The sequence below is a fragment of the Saccopteryx leptura genome, chromosome 4, assembly GCF_036850995.1.
Source record: "Saccopteryx leptura isolate mSacLep1 chromosome 4, mSacLep1_pri_phased_curated, whole genome shotgun sequence".
NCBI classification, from domain to species: domain Eukaryota; kingdom Metazoa; phylum Chordata; class Mammalia; order Chiroptera; family Emballonuridae; genus Saccopteryx; species Saccopteryx leptura.
Genome location: NC_089506.1, coordinates 4,873,002 through 4,884,082, shown reverse-complemented (window position 1 = coordinate 4,884,082; position 11,081 = coordinate 4,873,002). Strand labels below are relative to the sequence as shown.

At 44.5% G+C, this 11,081-nt stretch overlaps 1 long non-coding RNA gene across 2 annotated transcripts in view; it reads right to left on the bottom strand.

The window, feature by feature from the left end:
- Positions 1 to 645: 645 nt before the first annotated feature.
- The window catches only part of LOC136402590 (uncharacterized), a 51,054-nt gene continuing 40,618 nt past the window's right edge, over positions 646 to 11,081 (bottom strand). Inside the window, exons 1-3 of one of the 2 annotated variants that reach the window (XR_010751004.1) lie at positions 7,738 to 7,835; positions 1,245 to 1,332; positions 646 to 864 (exon numbers count right to left, since the gene is read on the bottom strand). This is a non-coding gene — a long non-coding RNA (uncharacterized lncRNA). Of the gene's footprint in view, positions 865 to 1,244; positions 1,333 to 7,737; positions 7,836 to 11,081 lie in introns of those variants that run through there. The other variant, XR_010751003.1, reaches the window with a different exon arrangement.

Sequence of the window (11,081 nt, the reverse complement as noted above, 5' to 3'; positions counted from 1 at the left end):
GTACCGGTCAAGGCATGAAAGAATTGAGATCAACTCTTGCACTGGTGAATGGGCTAATATAACCATCCCAAGGGCACTATTTATTTTGCTGGTCTTCGGGCATGACCCATTATACTGAATGGTTCATTTTCATTGTTTGAGAGCACAGATGCTGGTCAATATACTGTTTTATGGGTGTACTTCTTACTTTTCCCTGTTCCTGGCACCCTGAAGCATTAGGTCACTTGATCTTGTTGATACAGCTAGGAATACACACATGTGACTGAAACACCTGCTTATCCTGAGAAAATATACATATCAATGCCCTCTCCCGTCTTAAAATAAAAAAAAAAAAACATGTAACACAGTCCATTGGAACCACCGTTCCTGAACTCAGCAACACCTTTTGGTTCACTCCAGACACCTTTCTCCTTTTAGTTTTATTATGAATGGTTTAAATTTAGTCTGTTAAGCTTGTTCTAAATATGTTCAATTTTGCTGTTTTTGTTATTGCCATGTAAATGTTCAAGTTGTTCATTATTTGAATGGAAATGCTGGATAACATAATGTAGACCATTGAGGACAGAATTCTCCATAGGGGTGAACCACACACACAAAAGAATAATGGAGAAAAAAAAAAGAGAAACAGTAATTTTAATGCTTGAAGTTTATTCTTGAAAGAGAATTAAGACAAAGGACAGGTACAGAGATTAAATGCATGTTCAGATCTTCGGTGGATTGTCACAGTGCTATGGTTCTAGGTTCAGAGAACTCAGCGACAGCAACGATTTAATGGACGGCCATTTCTCCTACAGAAACCAGAGCGACGCTCATTTCTATAGCATAATCCATTTCTGCAAAAGCAGCGGGAGCGTCTCCGAAGAGCTGAGGAGGGAAGAAGAGCGTCAGGCACAATAGGGACGAACCTCAGGGAGCAGAGACACAGCCAGTATCAGGAACATCTACTCAGAGGCGACATGTCTACTATGGGAGACCACACCTGCTGGGTTAGGGTGAAAGGTCACTTGTCTGCGTAAATCACAAGCACTGGCTGACTCTGCGTTGGTCACACAGACTCATCTCTGTTTCTGACCCGAGTCCATCACGTCCGTGCTCATTCTCTGCCCCACCCCCATCCTCCTCTCCTCTCATGGTGCCTGCTTCTCTCCCCCCTCATCCCACCCCCAACTGTGAGCCCGGACTCCACGCCCCCCTAACAGGCCCTCTGATGGGGTCAGACCCTGTAGCACGTGGGCAGGTGTCACCTGAACCTCCTTGAGCGATGTTTTCCTGTTTTGTGGGGGAGACGGCCACGTCCTGGTCCTCGGCCTTAGGCTGATTCTGTGAGGGCACCTGGTCAGCTGTCTCTTCTTCAGGCAGCGAGGAGAAGAGCAGCGAGGAGAGCGAGGGTCCTCATGACTGAGAGTCCCCTGGAGGTGCGGGTCGGGTGGGAGGGCAGAGTGAGTGGTGGGGAGGGCAGAGCCAGCCTGCACTTATAGTGGGGTGGGCGGGGCTCAGCGACCACAGCGCAGTGAGGGCAGTGGGGCTACTGGCTGGCCTGGGGCCAGGGCTGTGGGGCCTCCCAGCCTCTTTGATGCTCCTGTCCCCGCCCCTTTTTGGCAGCACGTGTCTCTGGGCTCAGTGCCAACACTTGTTTCATGTTGACAGTGATAATGAGGACCTGGTGTGTGTTCTGTGTGTCATCTGCTGTGTGTCATCTGTGTGTCATCTATTTACCTTCTAGTGTTCACAGACGACAAGGACTACAGCTCTCAGTCAGTGAGTACAGGGAACAACATTTTTTTGTTTTTGTGGGACACTGCTCATGTCTGAAGACCCCAACACTTAGACGCAACTGTTGGCCCAATGGAGTGGAGGGTCCAAGCTGTAAGTTGAGTGTCCTCAGTACCTTGTGGAGGCAGTTTTAATATCCTAGGTTATAGGTCCTGCGGTGGAGGGGACAGTGACCCAGGTTCAGGTGGAATAAGCACAGTGGGACATAATGGAAGGAGTTGGTTAGAGCTAAACAGAAGGAGACAAGTGTTAAGGACGTCAGTAGAATCTGTGCTCATCACATAAACCGTTCACCAGTTACTTACATCTTTCTATAAAAACCGCAATGACAATCAAGTTTCCGCAGACTCATTATGTAATTTCTGATGTTTTTTCTAAAAGTATTAATTTGCCCCTAGCTGTTCGGCCAAGTCTGTAGATATCCCAGATTTGACTCCTGGTCAGGGCACACAAAAGAAGTACCCATCGGCTTCTCTATCCCTCTGCTATTCTCTCTTCTCTCTCTCTCTCTCTCTCTCTCTCTCTCTCTCTCTCTCTGTCCCTCTCTTCCACTCCTGCAGCCATGGCTCGATTGGAGTGATTTGGTCTCAAGCGCTTAGGATTCCTCCACGTCCTCCTCCTCAGGCACTAAAAAGAGCTCAGTTGTTGTGCAACAGAGCTGCTGCCAGATGGGGAGAGTTTAGGCCCTACTAAGCGTGCGGGTTGGATTCCAGTCAGGGCACATGCAGGAGTCTGTCTCTGCCTCCTGTCCTCTCACTGAATAAGAAAAAATATTTATATATTAATTTATACAAAAAAGGAAAGTTGACACAATAGTTGAGTGGTGAGTGAGATCACCCACCCTTACACCCTCGCTGTCCTACCTCCATTCTGCTGGAATCTGAATGGTCACATGCTGCATTTCCTATTTCTTTTCTTTTTAAGAATATGTTTTCGGTTGTTTTTATCAGACAGAGCTCTTGCACACTCATGCAGGCAAAAGAAGCATCGACTTGTATTTCTGATTAAATGTTCCAATTCCTTGTGCATTCATTGGTTTCTTCTCCTACGTGTTCTGACCTGGGATAGACCCACCACCTCAGGGCTCCGGGATGATGCTCTATCCACTGAGACAACCGACCAGGGCCTCTGTTTCTTTACTCAGCACAAGCACTGGCTTGAACAAAGTTATATCAGCATGCACAGCCCTGCGTAACTGTTTAGTGTTCACCATCCCAGTGTCACTATTCTTTAAAAATATTTATTGTATTGATTTTAGAAACTAAGGGAAGTAGAGAGAGATAGAAACATCAATTTGTTCCATTATGTGCCCTGACCGGGGATCAAACCTACAACCTCTGAGCTTTGGGACAATGCTCTAACAATCCAGCTATCCAGACAGGACTATATATAGGTCATCACTCAATGCTCTCTTATCATCATTAAATTCTGACAATTTTTTATTTCTATACATTTCCAGTTATAAGCATGACTGACATGAGTATACTTTTACAAACACCATCTTGTTATTTCTGACGCTCTATTAGATAACAGTCTAGTAGTAGATTTTGGGGTCCAAGCACACGTCTTATATATCTATCTAACAGACATTAATTTATTGTCCTCTGCAGAGCTCACCCCGATATCAGTCACCAAACATATGAGCCCCACCACTGCCACCCTCAGGGAAAGGTGTTTAACAGGCCCTGTGATTCCCCAATTTCATCCTCCTTTCTTCCAGCCTGGGCTCTGGGCAGCCACGTGTATGCTGGAAATACACTGGATGTCCCTGGACACCTGCACTCAGAGTGACCAAAAAATGACATTTGGACGATTGAAAGGTAACGTCTGAGATGGGCCCCTTTTAAATAATAAAAGGAATTACTGTTACTCCTTCATGGTTGTGTTAGGCTATAGTTTTATGACCACAAAATTACATTGGTACAACTGAAATATAATAAATAATAAATATAATGAGTTATATATAATAATATATATAAATAATATATATAATATATAAAATAATAAAATGAATTACTGTTTCTCCTTCATGGTTGTGTTAGGCTATTGTTTTATATTTTTCCACATTTCCGCATGGAGGACGGGAGCACCTGGACTTGTGGCTGCCGTGTCTGACCAGGAAGAGGACAGGTCCTCGACATGGACGGCGTAGCAGGAAGAGGCGAGGTGTCCGTCCTGAGACCACAGGTGAGCTGTGTCCCCCACATTCCGAGCTGCCCACAGGCAGATTGCTGTGACTCAGGAAGACCACACTTCACACTTTCTGCCGGCCCTGGGGGCTGGGATCCGGGGACCTGGAGTGGCTGAGAGCAGTCTGCTCCCTGGACTGTGAGGTTTGGGACCTTTCCCAACCTGACAGGTAAGAACTGCTGTCCCAAATGAGTCTTGGTTTTGTTTCTGTCATGAGTCAGCAGAGAAAACACATCTCCACGACTGAGGAGTGCCTGAGTTTGTATTCTTAGAATGTTCTTTTGATTTTAGCATCTGATTTGGATAAAGAAATATTAGGTTGATTTATTTTTATAGAGTTAAAGATTTATTTTTAAAATTGGGACATAATCTTTGACCCTGGGACTAGACCTTTCCCCATTGGAGTAGAGAGTTCATTCTCCAGGTTCAAGGACTGTGGGGGAGGTGTGCTGGTCCTGGCTGGGTGATCTCCTGAGGTGGAGGGAACAGTGACTCAGACTCTGTGAAGTGAGCACAGAGGGACACGAGGGAAGGAGTTGGTCAGAGTTAAACTGAAAGACATGTTCATTTCCTGATGTCAGTAGGATTTAAACATATCATATAAACTGATCTCCAAAGACTTGTATCTTTTTTAGAAATAGGTGATATAATGAAGTTCCTGCAACTTGTCTCTGAAATTTCTCATGCTTAAAACTAATTCTTGCACACACAAAAAAAAAAAAAATTGAAAGGGAGCTGAGTGATGAGTGAGACTATCGGTCCCCCTCCCTGCGTCAGCCCTCCACCCGCTCGGCAGGAGCCACCAGGGTCCCCGTGTTCTGAGTGTCCTTCCTCACCCCAGGCTTTACATCGAACTCTGTTCCAGCAGCACACACAGGACCACGTTCCTGTGTGAACAGTTTTGTACCATCTCAGCATTTATAAGTCATCATTAAGTTATTCCTAAATGATTGTTATTTTCTGACAGTTTTGCTTTTCCTAAATATTTTCAGTTACAAGCATAACTGCAGTGAGTATCGCCTTGCTAATTTGCGACTATCTCCTAGAGAACTGTCCCTAGTAGAATGTAGGGTCAAAGTGACACATCCTACACATTAAAGGGACATTAATGTTTCATCCTCTGCATAGGTCCTGTGGACATTGCCCATTGAAACATATGAGCCCGCCTGCTGCCCACGCACAGTAGGAAGTGTTTAAAAGGCTCCCTGATGCCCCGATTTTGTTGTTTTTTTTCATTCAGCCTCTGCTATGGGGAGCCATTTGCTTTGTTAAAAATACACTGGATCTCCCAGACCCTCTTGCAGCTCAGAGTGACCATTAAACTAAGTTCCGACCAATCAAATATAACCCCTGAGTCGAACCCATTATTAAAAAATAAAATGAATTATTATCACTGTTTATAGTCATGCTGTGTTGTTATTGTTTTATATTTTTTCTCCTTATTTCTACTTGGAGGATGGGAGCAGCTGGACTTGTGGCCTCTCTGTTCTGCCCATGGGAAGGACAGTTACTGCATGTGGACTGCATCTCTCAGGCAATGGGAGATGCCCGTCCTGAGACCCCAGTGGAGGCACGTCCCCCACCTCCGGTGCTGCCTGCATGCTGATCACTGTGAGCTGTAAATAACCTGCTCCTGACTCTCTGAAACCCCTGGTGGCGGGGACCCTGGGGTCCAGGCATGGCAGAAAGCAGTCTGCTACCGGAACTGTGAGGGTTGACATCTGTCCCAGAGTGACAGGTAAGACCTGCAACCCGGATGGAGTCCTGGCTTTGTGTCTCTCCTGAGTCACGGGGCAACATGTGTCCACGTCGAAGAAGTGTTTCTGTTTATTTTCTCTGAATGTCCTTTCTTCTTGACATCGGTTTTAGAAAATGGAATACTTGGCTGATTTATTCCTTTTGGTTTGTAGGGCTTATTTATACATTCAGGAAATTGTGATTCTGTCCCAGGGGCTGCGTAACATTTGCATGGTCTGTCATTTCCCTTTGGCTCTTTCTCTTATTTACACAAATACTTTGCATTTTTATGTGCTGTTAAAATTTTTAGTCATTTGTGAGTTTAGTCTCTTCCCTACTACTGTTTGTAAAGCCACGTCTTCCCTGTGTCAGTGCTCTCGTGACCTGGGGTGGGGCTGAGGCTGAGAGGGTGCATGGTCCTTCCTGGTTAAGTTTCAAATAAAAGTGTTTCTAGTTTGAAATATTCACAGGGAAAATTTTCTTGAATTACTGTATTTCCCCATGTATAAGATGCTTCCCATGTATAAGATGCACCTCAATATTAGGGCCTAAAATTTAAAAAAAATGTATCACCTAAAGTTATTTAACTCAAGTTTTATTCATCATAAAATTCATAAACTCTTCATCACTGTCAAAACTGCCATCAATTAGCTTGTCCTCATCTGTGTCTGATGACGAATCACTGTCTTCATATATTGCCCCATCCTCAGGTCCTCTATGGCATCTGAATTGCCACAACCATTGTATTAGACACACCCAGTTTTTAGATCCTAAATATTTTGACTAAGGTTGTGTCTTATACATGGAGAAATATAGTAGATGTGGCCACAGTGCAAGGATCAAATTGAAGGTTCTATGAGTACAACACAGCCTCAGGGTAGAATCCAAGGTCCTGGTTATAAGACATGTGTGGTGACCTTGGAACAGGGAGAGGGGTTCAGAGAGGTGCTTGTCTTCTGCAAATAAGTCTTCTCTGCATCTCAGATACCTTTCAGTTTGGTGTTAAGGGCCTGTCATTGGCAAAACTGAAATATTCATTTCTTGCTGGCATTTATTAAAATTAGTAACAGGTTTGTTTTAACTCATAACTCATACTCTTTAAGAGAGAGTGGGACATAAAGAGAGTTGAGACCAGCTGTTGCATTGGACAGTGGACTACCCTCCCTCTGGGAACCTGAAGGGTAAGTGTGAGTAACCAGGACCAGTGCTACTGACCAGATCGGGACTCCCCTTCCCTCCAGCTGTTATTTGAGATGACCAGTGCTGGTCAGTCCACTCTGGTTCTGGTGTAGTTCTTACTTTTCTCTGTTGGTGGCACCCTGGAGCATTAGTTCACTTGATCTTGTTAATACAGCTAGGAAAATGTATGTAACTGAAACACCAGCTTATCCTAGAAAATATCTACACATATCAATGCCTTCTTACATCTTAAAATTAAAGAGTAAGAAACACGCGTATTGGATCCACCTTTCTTGGGATCAGCAACACCTTTTGAGATACCACATAAAAACTGTTTATATTTGGGTTTCATGACAAATGGATTAAATTATGTAGGTTAACATTTCTTTTATTAGCAACTATGTTTCTTTTTGCTGGTTTTGTTATTGCCCTGTGAACTCAAATTGTGCATCAAGGGATGCAAAGCCCAGTTAACTTAGTGTAGACCATTCAAGGAAGAATTCTCAGAACAGGCAACCACACACATAAAAATAGTGTAAAGGAAAATGAAAAAGCCTACCAGTGAGTTTAATGCTTGAAGTTTATTCTGGAGAAAGAAAGGAGAGAAAGGACAGGTACACAGACTAAATGCACTCTCGGGTCCTCCTCTCCTCTCCTGGTACTCGCTTTTCTTCACCCTCATCCCACCCCCGACTGTGAGCCGGGACTCCACGCCCCTCTGACAGGCCCTCTAATGGGGTCAGACCCTGTAGCATGTGGGCAGGTGTCACCTGAAACCTCTTGATCGATGTGTTCCTCTTCCGTAAAGGAGATGGCCACGTGTAGGTCCTCAACTTTAGGGTGCTCTTGGGCGGGCACCTGGTCAACTGTCTCCCGTAGTGGCTCAGCCTGGGCCTGGAGGCCAGGAGGAGCAGGGCAGCGAGGAGGGTGAGGGTCCTCATGGCTGAGAGTCCCCTGGAGGTGCGGGTCAGGTGGGAGGGCAGAGTGAGTGGTGGGGAGGGCAGAGCCAGCCTGCACTTATAGTGGGGTGGGCGGGGCTCAGCGACCACAGGGCAGTGAGGGCAGCAGGGCCTCTAACTGGCCTGTGGCCAGGGTCACGGGGCCTCCCATCCTCTTTGATTCTCCTGTCCCCACCCAGTCGTGGCAGCACTTGTTTGTGGGATCAGTGTCCACACTTGTTTCATGTTGATAATGATGATGAGGACCTGCTGTGTGTTCCGTGTGCCATCTGCTTGGGTATTTACCTTCTAATATTCAAAGAGGACAAGGACTAGAGCTCTCATTCAGTGAGTACAGGGAACAACATTCTTCTATGTCTAGTGGGGCTCTGCTCATCTCTCGAGACTCCGACACTTAGATGCAACTCTTGCCCCAATGGAGTAGAGGATCCAAGGTGCAAGTTGAGTGTCATCACTACCCTATGGAGGAGGTTTTACTATCTTAGGTTATAGGCTCTTGCGTTGGAGGGAGCAGTGACTCAGGCTCAGGTGAGGTGAGCACATGGGACACAATGGAAGGAGTTGGTCAGAGCAAAGCAGAGGAGACAAGTGTTAAGGACGTCAGTAGAATCTGTGCTCATCACATAAACCGTTCACCAGTTACTTATGTCGGCTGTAAAAATAGCAAAGACAATGAAGTTTCCGCAGACATCTTATGAGATTTATGATGTTTTTTCTAAAAGTATTAATTTGACCTTAGCTGTTTGGCCAAGCGTGTGGATGTCCCAGATTTGACTGCTAGTCAGTGCACAAAGAAGAAGCGCCATCTGCTGCTGTACCCGTGCCCTTCTCGCTTCCCTCTCTCTTTTTCTCTTCCCCTCCTGCAGCCATTGCCTGATTGCAATGAGTTGGCTCCGAGTACTTAGGATACCTCTTCGTCCTCCTCCTCAGGCATTAAGAAGATCTTGGTTGCTGAGCAATGCAGCTATGGCCCCAAATGTGTAGAATATAGGCCCTAGTGCAGCGGTTCTCAACCTGTGGGTGGCGACCCCAGCGGGGTCACCTAAAGCCATTGGAAAATACATAATGCATGTCAGGTATTTACATTCCAAATCATAACTGTAGCAAAATTACAGTTATGAAGTAGCCACCAAAATTATTTTTTGATTTGGGGTCACCGCCAACATGAGGAACTGTATTGCAGGGTCACGGCATTAGAAAGGTTGAGAACCACTGCCCTAGTGGATTCCATCAGTGCGCATGAGGGAATCTATCTCTGCCTCCTCTCCTCTCACTAAATAAGAAAAAAAGATATAGATATAAATCTATAGATATTAATAGATAGATAGATTGATACGTAGATACATAAATACATAGAAAAATATGTAAATTTATATATATATATTTAAAAATATATACAAATTTATGCACAAAGGAAAGTTGACAAGGTAGCTGAGTGATGAGAGAGAACACCAGTCCTTCCTTCTTCACTGTCCTACCTCTGTTCTGCTGATCAGCACAGACATATGCTGCATTTTCTATTTCTTCTCTTTTTAAGAAAACTTTACTTATTGATTTTTTTTTTGGTTTTTAAATTTATTTTTACCTTTTTTTTATCTTATTTTTATTAACTTTACTGCAGTGACATTGATAAATCAGGGTACATATGTTCTGAGAAAACATCTCCAGATTATTTTGACCTTTGATTATGCTGCATACCCCTCACTCAAAGTCAAATCGTCATCCATTACCTTCTCTCTGGTCTTCTTTGTGCCCCTCCCCTCCCTCTACTCCCTCCCTCTCCTTTCTTGCTCCCTCTTCTCCCCTCCACCCCACCCCTTGTTACCATCACATTCTTGTCCATGATTCTGAGTTTCATGTTTATGTCCCATCTATGTATGGATTCATATAGTTCTTAGTTTTTTTCCGATTTACTTATTTCACTCCGTATAATGTTATCAAGGTCCATCCATGTTATTGTAAATGATCCGATGTCATCATTTTATGAGAGGAAGCTCATGCATGCTCATGCAAGCAAGAGAATCAACTCGCAGTTCTGATAGGTGTTTCGATTCCTTGTGCATTCATTGGTTGCTACTCCTATGTGTTCTGACCGGGATAGACCCACCACCTCAGGGCTCCAGGATGATGCTCTATCCACTGAGACAGCTGACCAGGGCTTGTGTCTCTTCATTCAACACAGACTTTAGCCTGAACACAGTTAAGTCAGCAGGCCCAAAATGCGTAACTGTGTTTACAGTGTTCACCATCCCGGTGTGATATATGTCATCATTCTTTATAAATGTTTATTTGTTGATTTTAGAAAGGAAAGGAGGGAGAAACAGGAACATCAATCCGTTGCTCCATGTGCCCTGACCGGGCATCAAACCGGCAACCTCTGAGCTTTGGGACAATGTTCTAAAAATCCGGATATCTGGCCAGGGCTTTATGTGATCAGTCAATGCTCTCTTATTATCATTAAATATTGTGAATACTTTATTTCTAAACATTTTCAGTTATAAGCCTAACTCCCATGAGTATACTTTTACAAACACCATCTTGCTATTACTGACTTTCTTATAGATAAAAGTCTAGGAGTAGATTGCGGGGTCCAAGCACATGTCTTATACATCTAACAGCATTAATTTATTGTCCTCTGCAGAGCTCACCCTGACATCAGTCACCAAACATATGAGCCTCACCACTGCCCTCCCTCAGGGAAAGGTGTTTAACAGGCCCCGTGATTCCCCAATTTCATCCTCCAATCTTCCAGCCTGGGATCTGGGCAGCCACATGTCTGTTACAAATACACTGGATGTCCCTGAACACCTGCACTCAGAGTTACCACAAAATGACATTGGTACAACTGAAATATAATAAATAATAAATATAATAAGTAATATATATATAATATATACAAATAATATATATAATATATAAAATAATAAAATGAATTACTGTTACTCTTTCATAGTTGTGTTAGGCTATTGTTTTATATTTCTCCACATTTCCGCATGGAGGACGAAAGTACCTGGACTGTGGCCACCGTGTCTGACCAGGAGGAAGACAGGTCCTCGACATGGACGGCGTAGCAGGAAGAGGCGAGATGTCCGTCCTGAGACCACAGGTGAGCTGTGCCCCCCCACATTGCGAGCTGCCCACAAGCAAATTGCTGTGACTCGAAAAGACCACACTCCACACTTTCTGCCGGCCCTGGGGGCTGGGATCCGGGGACCTGGAGTGGCTGAGAGCAGTCTGCTCCCT